Raw genomic sequence first — 25,062 nt, 5'->3', positions numbered from 1 at the left:
AGTATTATTACCCCAGTGTTATAAATGACACTGAAGTAAAGGGCATATCACTCTCTTTATTTGGTGTAGGTGTGTCTGCTTACAGCTAAGGATTTCCTAAATTATAGTTTTGTAAACATTAGTTCTAAATCATTGTGATCACTTGAATTTTGAAAATGTCAAAACCAATCACATTAATGTAATAGAAAATAGAGGTTTGAGGTGCATTGGCTCACTGTTTTATTTACTATGGATCAGTGGAGTAGAAATTCCCATCGCGGAAGAGGGTTCATTCCTGTCTCTCAGCCTCAGCAAAGTTAAACATTTCAGACCTTGCCTGACTTTGGATCTATTGCGCATGCTCTGTCGTTTACCACTATCCAGTCCTGGGGGCATATAGAGCCACTCAGAGCCTTAGAGGTACGTTCAGTGAAATGGAGCCAATCACCATATAGTGTAGCCTATTGTTCGTCTGACCAAAATGCGCTATGTTGCGATAGCGTGGATTCTACAGACCCGTGAAGCCCATTTGGACCACAAGACACTCTTTCCACCATGCCTGCACACCTATCCTTCACTCTTCATTGGCTCATGCAGACTTTTGAAAGTATTTAGCAATAAGCATCCTACCCCCAAGAAGCTTATGATCTCATGGAGAAGATGGCCAAGCAACAGACAATCCCAACATGGTGAATGCCGCTAAAACAAATGCGTACCTGGATCTCCGTGAGTGCTAGGAGGAAAGCAACCCAAACTCAGAAAAGTAGGAGAGGTGTCAGGGAAGACATTTTCCAGAAGATGGTATCGTGTCTAACAAAGCCGTGAGACGAGCAAAGAGGAGGTGAAAGGCTCAGCGTTCTATGGGGACATTTCCTTAAGTCCAGTATCTCTAGAGTTGAGTGAGGGAAGCTAAAAGAGAGGAAATAGAAATGAAAAATGGGAGTTCTTGAGAGGCTTTACTTACCCTGCACAAGCCAAGGACAGGTCTGCGGGAAGTAAGCAGATGCACAGTTAGGAAAGCCCATATCAGGAGTTAGTCACGACAGAGAAAGATTTGTACACTTTGGAAATCGTAAAAGAATGAAAAGCCCAGGTTCTTATTTCCGTGTTTTCGCCTCTGTTTTTCACGTTCCTCCCGGGTTTCAATTTCTTTCTGGAATCTTAGCTCTCTTCGTCATCTGCTCTTGTAGGAACACTAAACTGCAAACGCAACCCTACGATTCAGCGAACTACTACGTCCTATCAAGATTACTGGGTACAAATACATTTACGTTCGTGTTCTCTTGTGACTTTCTGTATCACTGCCCACAGTTGCTACTGTGAAACAAGCATTAGAAGTCTGTGTAGATTGCTGGGTTCACACACATTTACATTCTTTTTCTCTTGTGAGCTTTGACGTGGCTACACATAATTGTTACTGTGAAATAAACGTTAGAAAAGCCCGTGGCCCGTACGGGGATCGAACCCGCGACCTTGGCGTTATTAGCACCACGCTCTAACCAACTGAGCTAACCGGCCCCGCTGGGGAGAACGGACCCTACCTCTCTTGAGAAGTTTAAAGGCGAACGTTATTCAAATCACCAAAGAAACTTTTCTGAAGTTCTTGGAGTTGGAAAGAACCTACGATCTTTGCTAACTTGGTTACGATCCTCGGCAAATTTCTTCTAACCTGGAAATTTCAGTTAAAATACAATTCTGCGGAAGGAAAGTTCAAATGTCACCTGCTTCAGTGTTTCACGACAAAGGGTTTCAGTGACCACCCTTTTAAACGCAACGCCATCACCGTCCGCCGGTACTGTGGCCTGTCCCTATCACTCCTTTCTACTTTGCTTCCGTAGCTTCTGAGCGACCCGTGAAGAAATTGACGGAAAACGGAAGGAATTGCCGCCAGTTCCTTTCCACGGGCCGTCAAGGCCAATATAAGTCCCCACCCAGGCTCCTCTGCTCGTAACTTCTAGCACGATTCCCACTGTATTCGCCCATGTTTCCCAAAAGTGAGTATTTGATCCCTACCCCACCCCATTTTTAGAAAACTCAGGAAAACGCTCTCGTATTTCTATCTGAAAAGGACACTTTAGAGAAATACGTTCCATTACAGTCTTTGTGTTCGCACTGTATTCCTTCTCGATGAAACAGGTATAAGTCCATTGGTATTTTACGCACGACAAGACAACTTTGAAGCCCGACTCATGACCTTTAGATTAAGAAACACTCTCCGGGAGCTCTGCTGATCGCTGGGTCTTACGAGGTTGATGCCTTCTGTCCCCAAGAGAACTATTTCCCTGCGTGTTTCCGCCTGGCTGCCCACTTCTCCAGTAGAGAAACAGCTGTTCCTCGGGATTCATTTTTGGAAGTTCTTTGGGTCCTGGGTAATGGGGCCGCATCCTGCAGCGTCGACAAGGTGGTTGAATACGCAGGAACACCCACAGTACCCAGGGACTAATAAATAGCTCAATAGATACATTTCGAATAACGGAATAAAGGAAATCTCAACCAACCCCCTTGCCGTATTACAGGTGGTCCAGCTCTCTGCCTAGACTATTGTGCTAATGTCCTGTTCCTTCTCCCGGCTTTTGAACTAGATTCTCACCTCTCTCCAATCCATCTTTCGCAGGGCTCGCCTGTCTTTCCGCGTCACTTCTGAAATTCTATCCATTGCCGCCTCTGTGCAAACCGACTCTGGTTAATACTTCAGTCGGTATGGCTCCCCTCTTCCGCACTTTGCACTGCGAGAAATGCCCTTCCTTGAGGCAGCTGGAGGCCTCCTCCTCCTGAGAGCTTAATTGTGGACACAGCCTTGAGTAGAGGCGAAAAGGAAAGAAGGCTGGGAGATAATGGGGGAAAAGCACACCTTTGGTCTGGTTTGAAAGCTGGCGCCCGAAAAGGGGAGCGAAAGGACAAGAAAAAAAAACACGCTCCGAAAGTGTCTGAGATTGCTGCGGCCATAAAGCAGAGCACTAACCGCGGTACTGATAAGGGAGGGGAGCAGGGCTCCGCCGCCGGGCCTGTGCCCATGGACCTAGGTGAGGACGGGCACTCCTTCCTCCGCGGCCAAATGTTGCATTTCCCAAGACCACCCTGGCCCGCCACGCCCCCATCCTGTGCCTATAAAAACTCCCGAGACCCTAGCGGGCACGGACACAAGCGGCTGGACGTGAAGAGGAACACACCGGCGGGAGAACACAGAACACCCACCCTCTCTTTAGTCACCCTGGAGGCCTCGGAGAAGGCGGTTTCAGTGATCCGTGAAGAGACCCCGAGTCTTTTACATCCCGGAGAATGACAAGAGAGCGAGTACCTGGGCGACGTTTACGTTCTGGGATTTCGGGCGATGCGGTTTTCTGCACGCCAGGGGCCAAGCCTGAGACGTAGATGGACGGCAGGGATAGGAGCTCTCTCCGCGCCACAAACGCCCCTGCTCATACCTGGGTTCCTTGATTTTCCTGCCTATATAACCGAGCCTCCCATGGCCGGGCTCTGAGCTCTCATTCTGCGGACTGGGACAAAGGGGTTAACTGTGATGCGCTTTGTGTAACCCCAGGATTCTGCACTTGCCCAAGGGCGAGGCGCAAATCAAAAACTACGCACAACTGAACACCGAGATCAGGTGAGTCCTGAGTGTCTCACGACATAAAATCCTTACGATTTTAACAAGAGTTGTATTTGTGCTAGCACTGTTAACTGACAAACGCATGCCAGATCCCATCTGTCTTTAGCTCAATGTGTGACGTTAGACACGTCGTTTTGCTCTTCAACTTTCTTATTTGGAAAAAAAAAAAAAAAAAAAACAAGTGTTCTAGATTTGCAGAGGACCTTTTCGGAGCTAAGTTCCAGTAGCTATACTGTAAGTTGATTTCTTGGGCAGTTCTGTTGGTGAGGAAAGAGGGCAAATTGAGAAATGAACAAACACAGAAGTTGCAAAAGCCCTGTGACTTACAGCACAGGACGAGTCTACAAACCCTGCCATGCCACACTAAGCTCAAATTGTTTTAACACCAGCTTACTCAGACCCGATGATCCAAGATAAGACCAAAGCCAAACGGATCCAGCAACTCTGCGCAGATCTTCATGTTCCAGCAGCTAAGTTCCACTGAATAAACCTATGATTCGCCTAGTTTAGAAATTCTGGCCGTGCGCGGTGGCTCACGTCTGTAATCCCAGCACTTTCGGAGGCCGAGGCGGGCGGATCACAAGGTCAGGAGACCGAGACCATCCTGGCTAACACGGTGAAACTCCGTCTCTACTAAAGATACAAAAAAAATTAGCCGGGCGTGGTGGCGGGCGCCTGTAGTCCCAGCTACTCGGGAGGCTGAGGCAGGAGAATGGCGTGAACCCGGGAGGCGGAGCTTGCAGTGAGCCGAGATCGCGCCACTGCACTCCAGCCTGGGCGACAGAGCAAGACTCCGTCTCAAAAAAAAAAAAAAAAAAAAAAAAAAAGAAAAGAAAAGAAAAGAAAAAAGAAAAAGAAATTCTGTCCAGTCCCTCCTGAGAAGGACCTTACTAACCTTCCCCCTGAAAGTGTTCTATGAATAGCTCCAGTCCCCAAACCCTTTAAATTCTGGTCTCTGACTCACCCTTGTTTTAGGCAGTACTGGGACTCCATAGAGGTACGGCTCTTTGCTCAGCAAGTTTAATAAATCCAAGGTAGTAGAATCAATTTGTTTTCTTGGTCGTCTTGTTTTGAGGGAGTGGGTCTTCTAAATGTTGGTTCTGATCCCTGCCTATGGATATTTATGAATAAATAGATATTTGCACTCCATCATTATGTGGAGCTACAAGTGTTAAATTTAACTATCTAATTACCTCTAAAATAACCACTCAATTCAACAATCTGAAACGTATCTAATTAGTTCCACATCCTGGAATGAAGGGATTTAATAGGTAATAACAGGTCTCAGTCTCTAATGGAGACATAATCACACAGACACCAGATGAAAGATGAGTAAAGTGGAAAGCAGTAGGTAGAACAATAATTTGCTTTATGCTATGATTTTTGGAGTGAAGCAAGAAAATTAATCAAGGAAACAAAGAAGAAATCCAAGACGTAGTAGTGTTGGATTTGCATTTTTGTCATATGACACTACTTCTATTTTACAGGATTCACTTGGTCTCCATCTGACCTCCTCAGAGTAGACTGCTCTTTCCCAATCACTCCTGCAATTACCCTAGGAGATGTGTGATCCTAAAGTAAGGGGGAGTTTTAAATTTACTTCTAAGTACACCTGCATGATGCCATTAGTCAGGGCAGGGTAGCTGAACAAACTCAGCTCTGAATCCTTTAAGCAGAGGTAATAATTACTGACACTATTTAATCGGATTCTGAACATGATGTGCCACTTTTCCTTTTGCGTCTGAAGTGACACCAGCCATTTTCACAGTTTCTTCCACCAGGAGGTCCTGGGAGAAAAGTGATAAAGGTAGATTCAAGAATGGTTAGTTTGATAAGAGAAACATAAAGGCAAGTATCTTTTTCACTCAGTTCACCTTGGTTCTAAGAGTGGGTCTATATAAAGAAATGGAACATGCTTCTGCTAATTAATGTTCAGGCAGAAAAAGTCATGAATTCCACTACAAACCCATGTCCCTTCTTCCGAAGACATGATAAATTGATGAGGGTATGCTTTCTTCTGTCGGTAAAACGAAGTCTGGGATATAGATTGCAATATTAGCAGTGCCATGGTGCAGAATTTCTCATAATTAACACTTTTCACTTGAATACATAAGAAAATAGAATTGGAATGTAAAGTTAATAAATTAATCATGTTATAAACAATATGAACATAAAAGCAAAAATTGCATGGTCTTTGGCATGCAGTCTTTGATTTGGGGAATGGATTTTTTCTATTGTTATCAGGAAGAAAGAACAGAAACAGTTCATAGTCACATGGACTAGACAAAAGTATGCATTTATGTTCTTACTCCAGAGGTATATCAAGTCCCCCAATTTTTCCTAATCTAGTCCAAAGAGAATTGAACTGTCTACGCCAACAGCAAAACATTTGTACACTGTATTGATAGTATCAGTTAAATCTTCGATGAGCAAGAAGTGTCAAGTAAGTTGCAGATTTTGTTAAGCCCTGCATGCTCCAGAGGGTGGGAGAGAAACACAGAAACCATTCATCGACCTGGTTCGTGAATGAAAGTTTTTAGGATCTGTGAAATTCTGAGACATTTCCTCCAAAGTAAAGTCTCATTGTTGTATCTCGAAGCTCCCGTCACTTAGGAGGGAGCACTGTGCTCACCATGTTTCTCTGAGCTGTGAAAGCGGCGCGTTCCACACTTGGAGACCCTTCTCTGACACATTTACCAACAGATACTGAATTAAAATATTAACAAATTGAATCCAGCATTATCTGTAAAGCATAATGCACCATGAGTTAGGGGAGATTGCCTCGGGAATAAAAAATTAGTTAAGCATTGAAAAGTCAATTAAATGTAATATACCACATTAACAAAACAAAAAATACATGTAATCATCTCACTAGATGCAGAAGAAATATTGGACCAAATTTGCCATTCATTCGTGGTGTTTAAAAAATATCCCAGTAAACTAAGAATAGAAGGAAAATTGCTCAGATGAATAATGGGCGTTTAAGAAAGTCCTACAACTAGCAATAGAGTTAATAGTGGAAGAATAAATATGTACCCTTTAATATTGGAGAAAAGTGCAAAATATCTGTTCTTACTACTTCTACATTTTACTGAAAGTCCTAGCTAGTGTCAGAAAGTAAGGAACGCATGAATGAAGAATAAACGGCATACTCACTTTAGAATAAGAAAAATATATTCATTTGCAAGCAACGTGATCAAATACACAAAAAATCCTAGTGCATCTACAAAAATAAGCATTATAAGTAAATGCAGCTATGTCACAGATTACAATATACAAAAATTAATTGTATTTCTATGTACTAGCATCAAAAAAATGGAAAATTAAATTACCACTTTCAATAGGTTTAAAACAAATGAAATATTTAGAGATAAACTTGTCAATGTGCACAGGACTTGTACCTAGAAATCTACAAAAGATGGCTGAGAAAAACTCAGGAAAGCTTGAATAATTGGTGTTGTTTGACATATTTACAGATTGAAAAAGGTAATATTATTAAGATATCATTTTTTTCCCTCTGAGTTGATCTATAGATTTACTACAATCCCAACAAATATCCCAGCAGGAGATTTTTGTTTTGTTTGTTTTGTTTTCTTTTCTTTTTGTTTGTTTGTTTGTTTTTACAGAAATTGACAAGCTTATTCTGTAGGACCTAGAGTAACCTAAATAATTAGGAAAAGAAAAACAAAGTTAGAGGACTTACACCAGGTGATGTTAAGACTTATTATAAAGCTAAGGTAATCAAAATAATGTGGTATTGTCTCAAGGATACTTACCCAGATTGATGGAATAGAATAGATAGTCCAGAAACAGACCAACGTATGTGGTCAACTGATTTATGACAGAGGTAAAATGTTATTTAATGAGTTTTTTAAACAAATGGTCCCAGGCAACTGAGTATGGAAAAAATGATTCCCTACCCTTACCTCACATCCTATACAACAATTAAATCAAAATGGTTTATATACGTAAAGCTTAACGTTAAAGTTATCAAACTTGTAGAAGAAAAGAAGTCTGCACATATTTGATGTAGGCAAAGCTTTTTCAGAAGGAACCAGAAAAGCATGAGCCCTTACAAAAAAAGATACACTGGATTTCATAAAATATTAAAATGCTTTTTCTTTGAAAGACAATATTAAGAAAATGAAAAGGCAAGACATAGACTTGAAAAGAAATGTAATATATGTTACATGCACACATAGTTGTTATACAACATATGTGTTATGGATACACATATAACAAAGGACTTTTATGGAGAATATAAAACACATTTTAGAACTCAGTGATACAAACACTCAGTAAGGATAAGGGCAAAAAACTTGAGCAGGCATTTCACAAAATAAGATGCTTATATGGCCAATAAGGCACACTAAAAGATGTTCAACAACATTAATCAGTACAAAAATGCAAATTAAATCTATCAAGGATTAATAGGTAACAACAGATCTCAACTCCCCTGAATGGAGAAACAATTAGTAACACAGATATTAGATAAGTTACTTGAAGGATCAATCGATAAAAAGATACTTGGGCTTATTTCCAGGTTTGTGTTCTTAAAAAGTGATGCATTCAACAGAGCATTTGAGGTAACTGCTAATTAGGGACGGTACTTCCTTCTCTTTCATCTAATGGGAGAGTGAAATCAGATTAGAACTAGGGCTTTCCTAATGAGATCTTTTCTCTCTTTCTCAGGATCTCGACTCAGATTGAAAAAGCAGAGGATGGTCACTGCCTTCCAGGTCTGAGGCTGCCTCCCAGAAACTTCATTCCTCGCTTCGCCTTGGTAGGGAAGTTCCCGGAGGTGTTTGAAAAGCTGGAAACTTAAGTGGGACATGGAACGATATTTGTGTCCCGGTTATAAAAATAGGCAGAAAAGACAAATGTGGTGTGGGGGAATGAGCTCAAGCGGTAGAGCGCTTGCTTAGCATGCAAGAGGTAGCAGGATCGACGCCTGCACTCTCCAGCTTCTTTTAATCCCTAGGCTACCAATGGTATCTGGTAAATACTTTCAGCGGATTTATCGCTCTTTATTTAACTCAGTTTCATCTTGTTATGTACATCTTTTTTTTTTTTTAAGGAAATTATACATAGTATTCCATGCAAAAGCGAAAAAGGAAGCGATTAGTCACAAGTGAGTTTTGCCAATACAGGTTTGGGGGCTTCAGCTCGAAGTTAATACAATGTATTTTTGTGGGGAAATCAAACTTTAGCCTTTTGGGTACAAAATATGAGGAACAGCCTGGAAATAGTGTCAGGAGGCAAAAGCAGGAGACTTGAATGTGCCAACCTTTTGCTTTTATTCACATTGACAACACATGGTCAGGTAGAGGATGAAAACGTGTCTTCTATCAGATTATGTGAGAGTTGGCCAGGCTCCCACCTTCACTTATACTCCTTCCTTACCTCTCTCCTGTGTAGGCGAGAGAGGTAAGGAGAGAGGTAAGGAAGGAGTATAAGTGAAGGTGGGAGCTAGCATATTAACTCCAGTGGTCGGATACACTCTCACTAAGAAAAGTGACATTTATTCCTTCTACTCATCTCTCTGAAAGCTCGTTCTGACAAAAATGTGCTCAAAATAAATGGGGACCTAGGTCTTCCTCTAATTTCCAAGATGAACCAAAATGTAAAAAAAATGTATTTTTGAAATTGCAACACTATCCCCTATTTAAAGAAACTACATGAGGCGCTGTATTAACAACACATATGTTGACTAGCTCAACTGGCCCAAGCAGAGCTCAGAATGCTGGAGAGAGTGGTCTTTGGATAGATGACTCCAGGAAGCTCTTGTAGGTCCCTGGGACGTGCCCCTCTTTCCATCCTTCTTTCTTTCCCATCACTCAAATCTCTCTCTGACACCATTTGACTTCTCAGCATTGCCCTTTGTTAATCGTAATAGAAAGACAATGTTATTGATTACATGTTTTCCTATTTTATCTTCTTATTCAAAAATGATCTCAAAAATGAATGTCATAAATAATAAACATGTTGTTGAATTTTTGTCCCATAGGAGCAGCCTCTTTCATTCTCAGGATGTGCACTCCTGATAAACTGGGACCGTGAAGGAGGGACCTGAAGCTGCCCCAAACCACCTGCAGTTCCATGAAGGCCATGCCTCCACCCACTAATCACTCTGAAAGTAGTGCCCCTCCACTCTTCCCCAACCACATTTCCTTTTCAGGCAAAAACATTTCTATGGGTTTGTTAGACCCTAGCTTCTAATCCTTTCTTCAGTCTTTACTGATCTGAAGCCACTCTCTCCTTTGAGGCTTCTAAATTATCTGTATAGCCTTTCTCCATTCGGCAAATTTTCATCAGGCAAAAATCCTACTTGACGCTAGTTATACTCAGAGTAAAATAACTATGTTCCTGTCTTAAATGAGAATTCTTCACAGGTGGAAAGCAGATTTGGAATCCACTACAACTCCAAGGCAGTGGAGCTAATGTAGCCTCCCCTGGGCTACAGGGGAAGCCTTCTTCTGTGGGCCCGGGAATTGAAGAACTAGACAGGCATAAGAAGGACAAGTGTGGTGCCCAATGGAGCAAGAGAAGGGGGGAGGAAGGTGACAGGGAAGGGAAATGGCAGGAGAAGCACCTACACAGCAGACACGGTGTAGCCTGCATCTGTTTTTCCTTTTGGCTGAGAGATCCCTGAGCTCTGTGGTGACAATTTTCCATAATTTTTCATATAAAAAAATGAAGATTATAAACTATTTCTAGGCATTTTACCTGCATTACTATTAATATGTGTACGGCATCTAAAATAGGGCCTAGACGGCAATTGCACAGTACTATTACTTGCTATTGTTGTGGCACTTTCTATGTGGATCACTGGCCTCATCCACTGTGCCTGGTGCTGAAGAAGTGCTTCAGGAATGAATCCACAGATTGAGATGAAAATTCTCAAGCTTTCTCTTTCTCAACTCCTCCAAGGTTCCCCATCACTTTCTGAGTCCTGCAGGAGGAAAGTGCTATTGAAGATGCGGCGCGTATGGCGTGAAGTTCTGGGGCTGGGAGAAGCTGCCCCACTACTTCCGGGCGGCCTTGCCTGCAGGGAGCAGGTGAGGATCACAGCACTAGAGCGGGCTGGAATAGCTGTGCCCGCAAGCCAGGCAGTTCCGGGTGGTGCTTCTCCAACTGGAACGTGCTCTCTACTTCCGAGAGATGAAGAAGGCGAAATTGGGAAGTGAGGAGAGAGGTCTCCCTCATGACCTATTTTGGAAATCCGTATTCTTCACACTCTCAGGCTCGTAGAACTTTGCCCAAGGCAGTATCTGAGAAGCTCCGCCCTCAATCTTGTCCTGCCAGGGATTTGGCGGCCCAAAGTACCGGCAGGCTCCTGATAACCAGGAAAATGGGTGGGGTGTGGTGTATCCTCAGTGGGGAATTAGCTCAGGCGGTAGAGCGCTCGCTTAGCATGCGAGAGGTAGCGGGATCGACGCCCGCATTCTCCAGTTCCTTGTCCGGTTTATGTCTCTTGGTTTGTATACCCGCTTCTTTCTCCTGTTGACAACGGCGGTGCTTCTCACCTGGGAGAAGATCAGAGGAACCTGCCCCCTCCCCCGATCACGTGTTTTACTGCTCCCCATGTAAGAGTCTTGTTGCCCCTGCTTCCATCCTCCCATGTTTTCCACTCCTGCCACAGGTTTGGCACTTCTAGCTACTCAGGTCTCAATGCAAATTTCCCGTCTTTAGACAAGTACAGCTAAAAGTGATGCCCACACGATCTCTCAATTCCTACTACATCTTCACAAATATCGTCTCCTCCAGAAAGTATGTCTTTAAGTTACTGGTTTGTTTTTCTCTCCCCTAGAGTGGGAGCTTCCTGAGTACCGAAACGCTGTCTATGTACACTGTGTTCAACTCGCTTCATCCCCATGTGTAGAGTTAAGGTTCTGTAAAATACGGTTACTGCCTTGAACAGGTAAGGAAACAGGGAGATCAAAGACAGGGCAATATTTAAAAACATTATCCTGCCACATTTCTCAAATCTTAATAATAGCATTCACTAATGTTTTTGGTTTTTCTTTGTGCTTTCTCCATATCCCCTTATTATTATTTTTTTTTTACATTTGGCTGACCATTTTACACTTCTTTTTCAAATGACCAATCAGATTTTGCAATTTTCTAGTTAATTCCTGTGTTTCCTTCACCATTCTATTTTCTTTTTTTTTTTTTCTTTTTCTTTTTTTGTTTCGGGCTGCTGCTGCCGCTGCTGCTGCTGCTGCTGCCGCTGCTGCTGCTGCTGCTGCCGCTGCTGCTGCTGCTGCTGCTGCTGCTGCTGCTGCTGCTTCTTCTTCTTCTTCTTCTTCTTACTTCTTATATATAATGCACTGATTTCTTCTCATGTTTTGTAACTTGGGTATTAAAAGGTGTAATTTAAAATGAGAAAGCAGTTTCTACAGAATCCTTAGAAATATGTCATTATAAGTCCCCATTTTCATTATATTCTAAGGAGCTTGAAGATATACTTTTGATTCTTTTCTAAACTGTGCATTCGAGAATTAATCTCTTCTTGTTTACTTTTATGTTCATTCTTTCAATGTTATTTTCTAATTTTTGTGTATCATTTTGTTTATCAACACATAAATATATACATTCACATAAGTATACGAGTTATATATACATGTATTCATGAATGGCAGCTGAAACACACATTAGTGCTAATATTGGTGACTAAAAGTTGGAGAACCAGACATTATGTACCTCATAAAGCGAAGCAATGGAAAGTGCACAAGCCCACCTATCAAATTGTCTTGTTGAAAGATTTGAGGCTGAATCTAAGTGAGCCTCTACTTGTAACTACCAGTTTACAAGAAATAGAGTAGATGAAGAAACATGTCAAGGGGCAGGAAATAGATACAATGAAATAAATACAACATAGAGGTGTTTCTAAGGATAAAAGGCCCAGTTCCTTCAACAATTAACTGGCATTAACTCTTTATGATACTATAAGGGTAAATATATGGCATTATACATTTGTTAAAAAAAAAAACCCAGGATGTATAACACAAAGAGCAAACTGTAATGTAAACTGTGGACTTCAGTTAACAATAATGTATTAGTACAACTGGTTTACCAGTTGTAACAAGTGTACCATACTGATGCAAGATGTTAATAATAGGGAAAATTGTAAGAGAGGGAGAGTGATGGAGTTTATGGAAATTCTATCTATTCTGATCAATTTTTCTTTAAACCCAGAACTTCTCTAAAAAATAATGTCTATCAATTAAAAAAAATAATATCCATAAAAGAAAGACCAGGGACCTTTTATGGATGAAAAGAGTCTTAAAAAACATAAAAATCTGTAGCTTTTACTTTATTATTTATAATCAGCCATTAAGAGAATTTTTTTTTGTATGGGTGACAATCAGAAAAAAAAGTTAATATTAGATCATATTTATGATCTATTACCAATTTGTTAACAACAAGTACATACACACATGCAAACACGGCCCTAAAATTTCCTAGTTCTCTCAAGCTATTGATTTCATCCTTATCTCTGCTGCTGAGTTCAAGAAAGTGAAATGTGTAGTGGGTATCTCTCCTTTCCAACCTTCCTTCCAGTTCACGACCTAGTGCTGTCCACTTGCATGGGATGTTTCTTTTCCATCACAATGCTCTGAGATAACTAAGTCAAGGGAAGTTTGTGCAGCCCTCCAGCCCCTCCAGATTTCAAAGGAAAGCCCACCGCTGCTGGTCTGGGGGAGCTGATGGCCTATTCATGGATGAGATGGACTAAGGACAGTGGGAAGCACAATGGACCAACAGCATTGTTGGAGGGGACTGCGTGAGGAAGCAGGAGCCTAAACAACACTCTCCAGATACTGCGTGAACACTGTCTCCAGAGGGGTCTTGTAGCATCAAAAATTAAAGCTAAATGTTGATTTCTTTCTGGTAATTATTTTGTTCAGCAACCTGGAAAAACGAACAAAAATTATCTCATTCCCTTTCCTATCTAAAGTCTGAAATATTTAATTAAAATGATAAAATTTTAAAAAGTGCTTATTAGGCCAGGCTCGGTGGGAGGCCGAGGTGGGGGGCTGGGGCGGGGCGGGGGGCGGGGGAAAATCACTGGAGGCCAGGAGTTTGAGACCAGCCTGGCCAACATGGCGAAACCCCGTCTCTACTAAAAATACAAAATTAGCTGGGCGTGGTAGCGCACGCCTGTAATCCCAGCTACTCCGGAGGCTGAGGCAGGAGAATCGCTTGAACCTGGAAGGTGGAGGTTACAGTGGATCGACATCGTACCACTGCACTCTCAAAAAAAAAAAAAAAGTCTTTATTGAAAGTTTCAAACTTAAAAGTGCTCTCACATATAAATAAAATCATTTTCTCTATATACATGGTTTTTGCAAGTGTACATGTCTAGACACCCTAGGAATGGTGGTGCCGTGGTGTGAACGTGGAGCCTGGAATGGCCAGCCCCAAAACCTCCTCCTCATCAACTGTTGACTCGTCAACAGTCAGTCAGTAATCAAAACTTCCTTAAAATACAAGAGCCGCAGAACATTCCGGGATATCTGTGCTACTTAATCTGGCAGTTCCTACTGTGTCTTGCCCCCGGTGTGACGTGCTCTCTTCCATGAAATTAATAACTGCGAACTGTAATGGGAACAAGGCAATTGATTGTCTCCGCACTCTTGCCCAAAGCGTTCTCTGAGATGTTTGGTAGTTATTTGGGTCCTTACTTGACCTTCGTGGCCTTAAAACAAAGGGAACATGGCATTTGTGAATCTGAAAGACTTGTGATAATTTTCTCATTTCCTCCTGGCTGTGTGCATCACCCTGAGTTTGCGGAGGGATCAGCCCTTTTTCAGAGCCCCCTCACGTCCTGAGTATCATCCTCAGAATGTGGGGCTTGGGCTCAATTTGAAGAGGGTGTGAGGGAGAGCCAAAATGCAGGGATTGTCCCACAGTGCAGTCCTGCTTTGTAAATCCCTTCCTCTGACTAGCTTGATTTTAGTCTCTGAGGATGGATGGGGTGGGATGGCTTTTCAGTACTTTCTGCTGAGACATTTTTGTATATTCATTTCTCTCTCAAGGAGCCTCTGTAACAAAAGAGAAAAAACTGTCTCGGGTTCTGTGTGTGGCACATGAGTTTGAAGGATTTCTGAGACTATTGTTCAGGACTGGCGTTACAGATGAAATATAGATTCAGGACCAGTGACGATGGGATCCTTGGCAGACGGACATAATGCCTCGTTAAGGACAGACTGCCCACCACTCTCTTTCTTTCTCTCTTTCCGAAATCATTTTCTATAAATTCCACTGGGTATCAGAACCTTCCTTAGGCTGACTGGCGCTTCGCAGTCTCCTCTCCAAGCCCGGATCTATTCCCCAAAATTCTCTCGTTCATGCTTCTAGCTTCTCTTCTTAGCTTCTCTAGGTTCGCGTCATCGGCTTTCCTTGTTTCCCAGGTTGAATCCTCAGTTCCGAGCGGCTCCTGTAACAGGGAGTGGGAGCCCACCCTCCCACTCGCCGTGCAGCACTCTGCATCTCTGAGAAGAAAGTGACCACCCCAGCCCAGCACAGATTTTCTTCGTCTTTGAGCACCTGCTCGGAGTTCCCGCCCCTCGTCGCTCCTTGGTTTTCCCTCATTGCCTACATAGAGTCTGTTGGATGTCGGTCAAGGTATCCCCAGCCCCTGCCATGGGAACCGTTTGGGGAAAAACAGACCTGATTTATTTATACTTCAAAGATGCCCAATGATTCCCTGTCGTCTGTGTACCATAAAAATAAAAACAGATAAAAATAAGAAGATCAATGTATTCGACATCTACGCCCAGGCGTACAGCTCTCAGATGATCAACTGGGAAGCGACTGTTGCCCACCCAGAGGGAAGAAAGGAGCAAAGCCGGAGGATGAGGACGCGGACCCTGCAGGCTGCTGCCTCCCAAGTGAGCGGGTTACAAATTCCGCTAACCCCAGCCCGCCACCACGCTATTGGCTATTTGAGGCATGTGGGGGATTCTTCCGGACTAGAAGTCTTGTGTTCCACCTGGTTTTTCGGGACCACTCAACATTCCTGAGCTCCATCCCTGCCAAGGTGGAGCCAGCACAGGACTGCAGGCGGAGTCTCCAGACTCATCCAGAAACAGCCACTGCGCGGAGCCGGGAGCGCGTGTCAAACGAGCACCCACAGACAGTCACTGTGGGAAAGCTCTGGGCCCGACAAGATTTCACTTGCTTGATATTTCAGAAAAGAAGGAATTATACCCCGGCAGTAAAGGGAATGTGGGTTACAGCCATAACAAGTACCAGGAAAATAAGCTTTCCTTGCAAAAGCTGCCCTCTCTGAGGCTCGAACTCAGGACCTTCAGATTATGAGACTGACGCGCTGCCCACTGCGCTAAGAGGACGACGCAGTACAACACCACGCCAGATTCCACAGGAATTTCCTAATTTCTTTCCCCAGGCGGGTTATTTTGGGACTTCAGTTTTCTTCGCCCAAGGTCGCTAGTTCTCCCAGATTATCTCCAATAGGCACGCGTAGGATCCTTTTTAGCCCATCGGAAGAACCGCACACTTGGAAGCCATAGTGTACTGAACAATTATGCCTGACCTCATTCTCTATTGATCTGGATCTTCGTCCCCTCAGATATATTAGGCAATATTAACTGTCCAGTTTCCTTAGTTGGAATAGCGGGCTTTCACTAAATGCTAGTTGAATGAATGACAAGCTCCCAAATATGCCTGCAGTTTACACTTACCTCTCTTAATTTAAATTTGCATTTCCACTTATGTCACCTGAGATAGTCCCCTCAAAATATCACCAACTGATTTTATGATGAGTCTTCATGTTTTCTTCACCTCTATGTTGCAAATACTCTATTAAAGATTTTATTTCCGTAATTTCATTTAGTCCAATTTATTTATTTATTTATTTGCCATAAATCTATACATCATTATCCCCATCTTACTGATGAAACTGAGGCTCAGCAGAACTAAATCCACAGCTGATAAGGGGCAAAACCAGATCTTGAAAGCAGATTTTGTTTTCCAAAAAGTGTGCTGCCCCCTTTCTCCCTCTAGATCATGTAATCTCCCCTTTTCCTCTCCACACCACCACACTCATTTGTTAAGCAAATAGCTATAGAATTTTAGATTCGTTGGTCCATTCAACAAACTTTAATTCACCACCTGCCATGTACCCGGCATTTATGTTCTAGATTTCCAAGGCATCCTTGGCCCTTTATCCCTCACATCCCTACAAACACCTTAAATCATCAGTTCTCAAAGTGCGGTGCCCAGACCCACCACATAATTCTTGAGGACACATTCCATTTCAGGTACTGTGCTACCTGAAGGCTTTGAGGATTCAGAAGAAATTGAGCCATCCCTGACCTCAGGAGCTGACAGGACAAACTGTCCTATCTGGTCCAGTTCCTATACTCTCAAACTTCCGGATTCTTATAAATGCATCTTTCTAAATATTTTATTTTGATACTGTAACTCCCATTCTGCACTAGTTTGCTAGGGCTGCCATAATAAATATCACAGACTGAGTGGCTTAACCAACAGAAAATTTTCTCAGTTCTGGAGGCTAGAAGGGTTGTTAGCTTTGGTTTCTCCTGAGGCCTCTCTCCTTGGCTCGCAGATGGTCACTTACCTTCTTGCTATATTCTCCCACGGTCTCTCTCTCTACACATATTTCCATCTTTTCTTACAAGAACACCTATTGGGAGTTAGGGTTTCGACATGAATTTGATGACAGGTGTGGCGGGACAAAATTCCACCATAACAGGCTGAAAGTTGTTTACATTTTCACCTTCATATTTGTAGTAGACTTTGTTACTGGAAAGCACTACTTGCTTTTTTTTTTTTTTTAACAAGTATTTTAAAGCCCCTTAATTAAACAGACCATATACCTTTCCTTATCTAGGAATTCCCATTCCAGTGCCTGGTCCACACATCCATTATTTCTCCTCATCTCCATTCCTCAAGGCCCATTCTTGATTCTTTCATTCTTATTTGAAAGAATGTAGCATGGAGGAATGTAGCATACTAGTTTTTCCCTCGGAATTGCATGACTTATTGTCAGTAACTATCTTATGGTTTTTGCTGTTATGACATTTAGTATGGATGTGTGCTATCTTTCATTAATATCCTCCATCTAGTAGTCAGTGTTTCCATAAGGAAGCGCAGCCAGTGTGAACTACAGTCCAAAACCTCACATATGCATAGACTGGTTATGTAGTCTAAAGAAATTCCTGGCTCTGAGTCCTAATTCTGAAGGTAGTGGTAAACTTCAGTCCTTTGGTGTCTTATTCACTTAGGTTCATGCCAAGCTTATGGGGCCCAATGCAGGTCCCAGGAAAAGGAGGGAGGGATGTAATGCTAAACCTGTTCCTATTTCTACCCTCCAGGTTTGTTGTTTTGTTGTTTGTTTTTCAGGTGGAAGCTCAACAGCATCCATGCCGTGGGTGATTGATGCTATGTTTCTCTAATGTTAGCAGTATCTTTTTCTAATGAACTCTCTCCTTGATGATCTCTTGTCATCTGTCTTGGCCAATGTCAGTAAGGGGTTTGCATGTAAAAATGCTCATAGGTACTTGAGATGTTCATCTTTTCCTCCTTGTTTGGGTGAATTGTTTCTTTCTTAATTTAGGGAAGTCCCTTCTCTCCATTTTCATATTCCAAGCCAATATGCTTCTCTTAAAAAACCTCTCCTTCATGCTACAGCGTCTCCAGGCTCTTTTCAGGTCTTGGCTTAGATCTTTGAGGGGAAATTTTTGCAACAACTACTTTCTGCTTTGCTGCACACCTCCATTTAAGCTCAAATACAGACCCAAAATGATAAAATATATATATATATATACATTTGCATCTCCAGATATATACCTCAGTGCAAATAGAAAACTGTGGACAATAGAGCAGTGATTATCTGCTTTCTGCTCTGGTTTTGTACAGTCTTTATGTAGTAATTTGTTGAAAGCAGATAAGTGGGAGCTATAGGCCAGAACAGGACATTATTCTATGAGAATAATTGGGGCACATGAAATTTATGATTTATTCATAGAATACATACTTTGTATTTTATTTGCCATTTCTAAATAGAAGTTACATCTCATTTGCACTCATACTCAGAAATCGGAAATGTTGGGAGGAAAGCTGAGGCAGGGCTTGCATGTCTGACATAATGTAAAAGAGTCTTGGAACATGTCCTGATTCCAGGGTCTAAAACCCCTCGTGGCCTTTGGAACACCAAACTCTGTGCTAAAGGGTGGAAGGCTGTCCTGCCACACCACAATCTAAGCCCAGGGCATACAACCCCTCATGGCCTGGATGGAATCCAGGGCTCAGGGTATAAAACCCCTCGTGGCCTCTGGAATGTGTCTAGACTTGCTGGCTCCTTGCTTCTAGCACTCCCAGGATCATAAAACAATTGTATCTTAAACTAGAAGAACATGTTCCCCATTATCTCAAGTAGCAGAACGTGTTCCATATGCTCAAAGGAAATGCTAAACCATCACAGCTATAGCTCATGCGCTTGATGCACTGCTTCCTTTCAACCCCCACATCCTCACCACCTGCTTCTTTTTTGATCACCAATAAATAGTGTGGGCTTCCAGAGCTTGGGGCCTTTGCAGCCTCCACACTAGCTTGGGCCCCTTGGACCCACTTTATGCACTCTTAAACTTGTCTTGTCTCATTCCTTTGACTCTGCCGGACTTCGTAGCCCCCACGGCCTGGGGTTGGGTCTGGCCATCCCAACAGGAAATGCCAAGTGGCTTCTTTATATTACGCACTACTATGGTTTGAATACCCCCTTCAAACCTCATGTTGACATTTGATCCCTAATGTTAGAGGTGGGACCTAGTAGAAGGCATTTGGGTCATGAATAGATGAATGCCCTCCTTCTGGGGTGAGCGTGTTCTCACTCTATTAGCTGTTAGAGCTGGTTGTTAAAAAGAGCTTGGCACCTCTCCCCCAACTTGCCTCCTCTCTTGCCATGTGACCTCTGCACAAACTAGCTCCCCTTCAACTTCTGCCATGAATGGAAGTAGTCTCCAGGCCCTCACCAGGTGTAGATGCTGGTGCCAAGCTTCATGTACGGTCTGCAGAACTGTGAGCCAAATAAGCCATTTTTTCTTTATAAATTACCCAGTCTCAGGTGTTCCTTTTAGCAACACAAAGTAGACTAAGGTGTGTACATTTGTCTACATTTTTGTACTTGTCAAATGTGGTTAGAATACCAAATGAGGTACTGCCTCACAGATCCCTGAGATGTCATTACTTGGCATAACAAAATCATAATATAGATATCATAATAATGCATAAGCAGACAGGAAAAAATCATAATAATAACAAAACTCATTAAGGGATAGCCACGTAAGTTTATCAGTTAGTTCTCTCTAAACTCTGTAATATGAATGTGGCCAATCTCTGGGATTTAATAATACAAAAAATATGTTTTGGTCTCCCAGTGTCATTTTAATCTTATTCAGTAGGATATATTCTTTCCCTACCTCCATATGAAGACAAACACAATTTTATGCCTCATCCCAGGCAATACAGTCTCAGTCTCAAAGTTAAGATGCTGAGCTCCATGTAACACTCTAAAATTTAAACTTGACAGAAAGACCAGATCTCTTCCTTTACCTACTGGGGCTGTTGAGTCAGCTAGAACTATTTGGATAGTTTTCTAAGGAAAATGTTTCATCTCTCTTTTCTTACCCTAACATTCTACCATTTGTTAACCACTGTTCTGAGACTTCTGTGTTTCAGTTGTGGTGGAAGATGAGTTAAAGCCAGGGAGGGGTGGTGGGGAGAATAATAAAGTTCTTACTTTTAAATGGTGTTGTCATTAGCCAGTGTCATGCTTTCCATTCAGCTGTTTGAATACGAATAATTTTTTTAATACGATCCATGATTGTGGATTCTCATGTGCATTTCCCTTGATGATGATGTACTCTCCTGTACCCCCTTCTTTATGACTGCTTTTCCAGCCACTGCAAAACTCAAAGCTTCCTTTTGCTTCTTTTTCCTTAGCTACGTTCATCCTTCCACACAGCCCACTGGGACTGGCTCAAAGTTGACCTCATGCTAGTGCTCCCTCTCTCCTGATTCCCACACCTGTCTTGTGGGAAAGGCCTACATCTGGTTGTCCCTGAAAAGCCCTGGGACTACAGGCCAATCCCAATATAGAAGGAACTTCAGGCAGTCAATCTGCCCATTTCTCCCCTTTACATTTCTCATGCATCTAACTACCGTATCTCCCATATTTTGGTGCCAGTGATTGAACTTGTTGGCACCTGTATTAGTCCATTGTCACACTGCTATAAAGAACTACTGGAGACTGGGTAATTTATGAAGAAAAGAGGTTTCATTGACCCACAGTGCCACAGGCTGTATAGGAAGCATGGCTGGGAGGCCTCAAGAAACTTACAATTCATGGCGGAAGGCGAAGGAGAAGCAAGCATGCCTTACCATGGCAGAGTCGGAGAGAAAGAGCGAAGGGGAAAGTGTTACACACTTTTCAACAACCAGATCTCAGGAGAACTCACTCATTGTCATGAGAACAGCATGAGGGAAATCTGTCTGGAACAGGTTTGTGAACCCATTGAGGTGTTCATCCAGTGCTGTTTCAGAGAAATCTCTATTTCAATCTATTCCTATACATTAGTTACTGAAAAACAACAGACAATCACAAAAACAAGTTGACCTTTTTGTGATCCTTGAGCCCAGTTGCGAAGGGCCCTCGTGACCGGGCCTCATGCCAAACAACTCGTTACAAAAAGAACTAGGGTTCCAGACTGGGCTGAAGCTTCATGAGACTTCTCCTCGTCTGTGCGCAGACAGGTGGCCAACTCTGGAGCCCAGGCTGTTGCTTCCCGGTCTGTTGGTGAATCCTCCATAGTCTGGTGAGTGTACATATATATGTGTATATATATATATATATATATATATATATATATATATATATGTCTTTTTCCTTCCCATTGCAATTTGCTTATTATATCAGTCTGCTTATTATTTCAATTTGCTTACTATATCATTTGCTTATTATATCTGCATTGCCATTTACGTGGGATAAAGGTTCTTTACCCTTAAAGGTATTGTGTGTGTGTCTTTTCTTCTCCCCTTACACGTCTTCCACACAGAACATGTACACATGTATCTACAGGTGCATGTGTGTATGTAGACGTGATTGCACCTGTGTTTATGTATACATGTCTGTGTACACCACATGCATGTGTAAATGTATGTGTACACGTGTATGCATGTGTGTATGCATACAGGCATGTACACATATGCACAAAGGTATCTACACATACATGTGTATACATGCATGCATGCATGTTTATGTATACATGCATGTACACCGTATGTATGTGTGTATGCGTGTGTGTATTTGCGGACGCATATGCATATGCATACATGCATGTACTTGCATGTGCACACGTAGCTGCACATTCACCTGAGTGTGTATACATGTATATACACGTGTGTGCATGTGTGAGTGTGTACAGATATGTACACATGCATGTGCAAATGCATGTGGGTGTGTGTGCATGAATGTATGTGTATCCATGTATTGTGTACACAGTATGCATGCATGTACGTGTGTAGATATATGTGCAGATACACATGTGCTTACATGTCTGCATGCATGTGTGTGCATGTGTATGTGTTTACCTACTTACGTGTGTATGCACGTGTGTACTCATGCATGCGCACACATATGCGTACATGTATGCATTGTGCACATGTGTGCACATATGTTTGTATGAATAATGTATATATACATACACGTATACACCATGTATACCAGCCTACAAATGCATCTGTGCACACACGTGAAAGCATGTCTATGCCTGAATACAAGTGTCCATATTTATGTGTGCACATCCACACATACATGTCTACACACACACGTGTGCACACATGCATGTGCACACACAAAAATTTGTGTGCAAATACATGCATGCACACACATACATGCATGACATATATGTGTACATGGATATGTGGGTATACCTGCATGTGCATACACACGTGCACTTGCATACACACATGCACCCATAATACATGTATATATACACACATGTTTACACACAAAAGCACGATGCATACATGTACTCAAACATATATGTGCATACGCACGTACTTGTGCATACAAATGCACATGTCTACCCACACATGCATTCAGACGTCTGTGCACATGTATACATACACTTATACGTACAAACATACAAACACATATACACTCATACATGTGTGCACACTCGCATACGTACACACATGCATGTGTACAAATACATGTGTGCGTCTGCATGCATTTGGGCATATTCATTGATTGTGTACAGAGTATGTATGTGTGCATGTATGTGTGTATACGCATATGTGTAGATGCATATGTGCACGTTAACATGCATGTACACTCATGTAAACATGCATCAACACATTTGTACACGTATTTATTCGTGTATCAGGTTTGTATACACGTACCTAAACATGCATGCGAGCATTCGTGCATGTATGTACACGGGAATGCATATGTGTATGCATACGTGTATGTACACATATAAGCACAGGCATCTACACGTGTGCATGCACACCTATGTGCACACTTATGTATACATGTATGTGCACGTGCATAAATGCATTAAGAAAGAAACAATTCACCCAAACAAGGAGGAAAAGATGAACATCTCAAGTACCTATGAGCATTTTTACATGCAGACCCCTTACTGACATTGGCCAAGACAGATGACAAGAGATCATCAAGGAGAGAGTTCATTAGAAAAAGATACTGCTAACATTAGAGAAACATAGCATCAATCACCCACGGCATGGATGCTGTTGAGCTTCCACCTGAAAAACAAACAACAACAACAACAAACCTGGAGGGTAGAAATAGGAACAGGTTTAGCATTACATCCCTCCCTCCTTTTCCTGGGACCTGCATTGGGCCCCATAAGCTTGGCGTGAACCTAAGTGAATAAGACACCAAAGGACTGAAGTTTACCACTACCTTCAGAATTAGGACTCAGAGCCAGGAATTTCTTTAGACTACATAACCAGTCTATGCATATGTGAGGTTTTGGACTGTAGTTCACACTGGCTGCGCTTCCTTATGGAAACACTGACTACTAGATGGAGGATATTAATGAAAGATAGCGCACATCCATACTAAATGTCATAACAGCAAAAACCATAAGATAGTTACTGACAATGAGTCATGCAATTCCGAGGGAAAAACTAGTATGCTACATTCCTCCATGCTACATTCTTTCAAATAAGAATGAAAGAATCAAGAATGGGCCTTGAAGAATGAAGATGAGGAGAAATAATGGGTGTGTGGACCGCGCATTGGAGTGGGAATTCCTAGATAAGGAAAGGCATATGGTCTGTTTAATTAAGGGACTCTAAAATACTTGTTAAAAAAAAAAAAAAGCAAGTAGTGCTTTCCGGTAACAAAGTCTACTGCAAATATGAAGGTGGAAATTTAAACAACTTTGAGCCTGTTATGGTGGAATTTTGTCCTGCCCCACCCGTTACCAAATTCATGTCGAAACCCTAAATCCCAATAGGCGTTCTTATAAGAAAAGATGGAAATATGTGTAGAGAGAGAGACCATGCAAGAATACAGCAAGAAGGTAAGTGACCATCTGCGAGCCAAGGAGAGAGGCCTCAGGAGAAACCAAAGCTAACAACTCTTCTAGCCTCCAGAACTGAGAAAATTTTCTGTTGGTTAAGCCACTCAGTCTGTGATATTTATTATGGCAGCCCTAGCAAACTAGTACAGAGTGGGAGTCAAAGTATCAAAATAAAATATTTAGGAAGATGCATTTATAAGAATCGGAAGTTTGAGAGTATAGGAACTGGACCAGATAGGACAGTTTGTCCTGTCAGCTCCTGAGGTCAGGGATGGCTCAATTTCTTCTGAATCCTCAAAGCCTTCAGGTAGCACAGTACCTGAAATGGAATGTGTCCTCAAGAATTATGTGGTGGGTCTGGGCACCGCACTTCGAGAACTAATGATTTAAGGTGTTTGTAGGGATGTGAGGGATAAAGGGCCAAGGATGCCTTGGAAATCTAGAACATAAATGCCGGGTACATGGCAGGTGGTGAATTAAAGTTTGTTGAATGGACCAACGAATCTAAAATTCTATAGCTATTTGCTTAACAAATGAGTGTGGTGGTGTGGAGAGGAAAAGGGGAGATTACATGATCTAGAGGGAGAAAGGGGGCAGCACACTTTTTGGAAAACAAAATCTGCTTTCAAGATCTGGTTTTGCCCCTTATCAGCTGTGGATTTAGTTCTGCTGAGCCTCAGTTTCATCAGTAAGATGGGGATAATGATGTATAGATTTATGGCAAATAAATAAATAAATAAATTGGACTAAATGAAATTATGGGAATAAAATCTTTAATAGAGTATTTGCAACATAGAGGTGAAGAAAACATGAAGACTCATCATAAAATCAGTTGGTGATATTTTGAGGGGACTATCTCAGGTGACATAA

General features: G+C 42.1%; 3 non-coding genes across 3 annotated transcripts; 1 reads left to right on the top strand and 2 right to left on the bottom strand.

The window, feature by feature from the left end:
* Positions 1-1,423: 1,423 nt before the first annotated feature.
* TRNAI-AAU (transfer RNA isoleucine (anticodon AAU)) lies at positions 1,424-1,497 on the bottom strand. Its single transcript has one exon. It is a non-coding gene; the product is annotated as a tRNA-Ile (tRNA).
* Positions 1,498-10,967: 9,470 nt separating this feature from the next.
* Positions 10,968-11,040, top strand: TRNAA-AGC (transfer RNA alanine (anticodon AGC)). The gene has a single exon. It is a non-coding gene; the product is annotated as a tRNA-Ala (tRNA).
* Positions 11,041-15,875: 4,835 nt separating this feature from the next.
* On the bottom strand, positions 15,876-15,948 carry TRNAM-CAU (transfer RNA methionine (anticodon CAU)). Its single transcript has one exon. It is a non-coding gene; the product is annotated as a tRNA-Met (tRNA).
* Positions 15,949-25,062: the final 9,114 nt, after the last annotated feature.

Source organism: Pan paniscus, chromosome 5, assembly GCF_029289425.2.
Source record: "Pan paniscus chromosome 5, NHGRI_mPanPan1-v2.0_pri, whole genome shotgun sequence".
NCBI classification, from domain to species: domain Eukaryota; kingdom Metazoa; phylum Chordata; class Mammalia; order Primates; family Hominidae; genus Pan; species Pan paniscus.
This window is presented reverse-complemented; position numbering and strand designations above follow the sequence as displayed.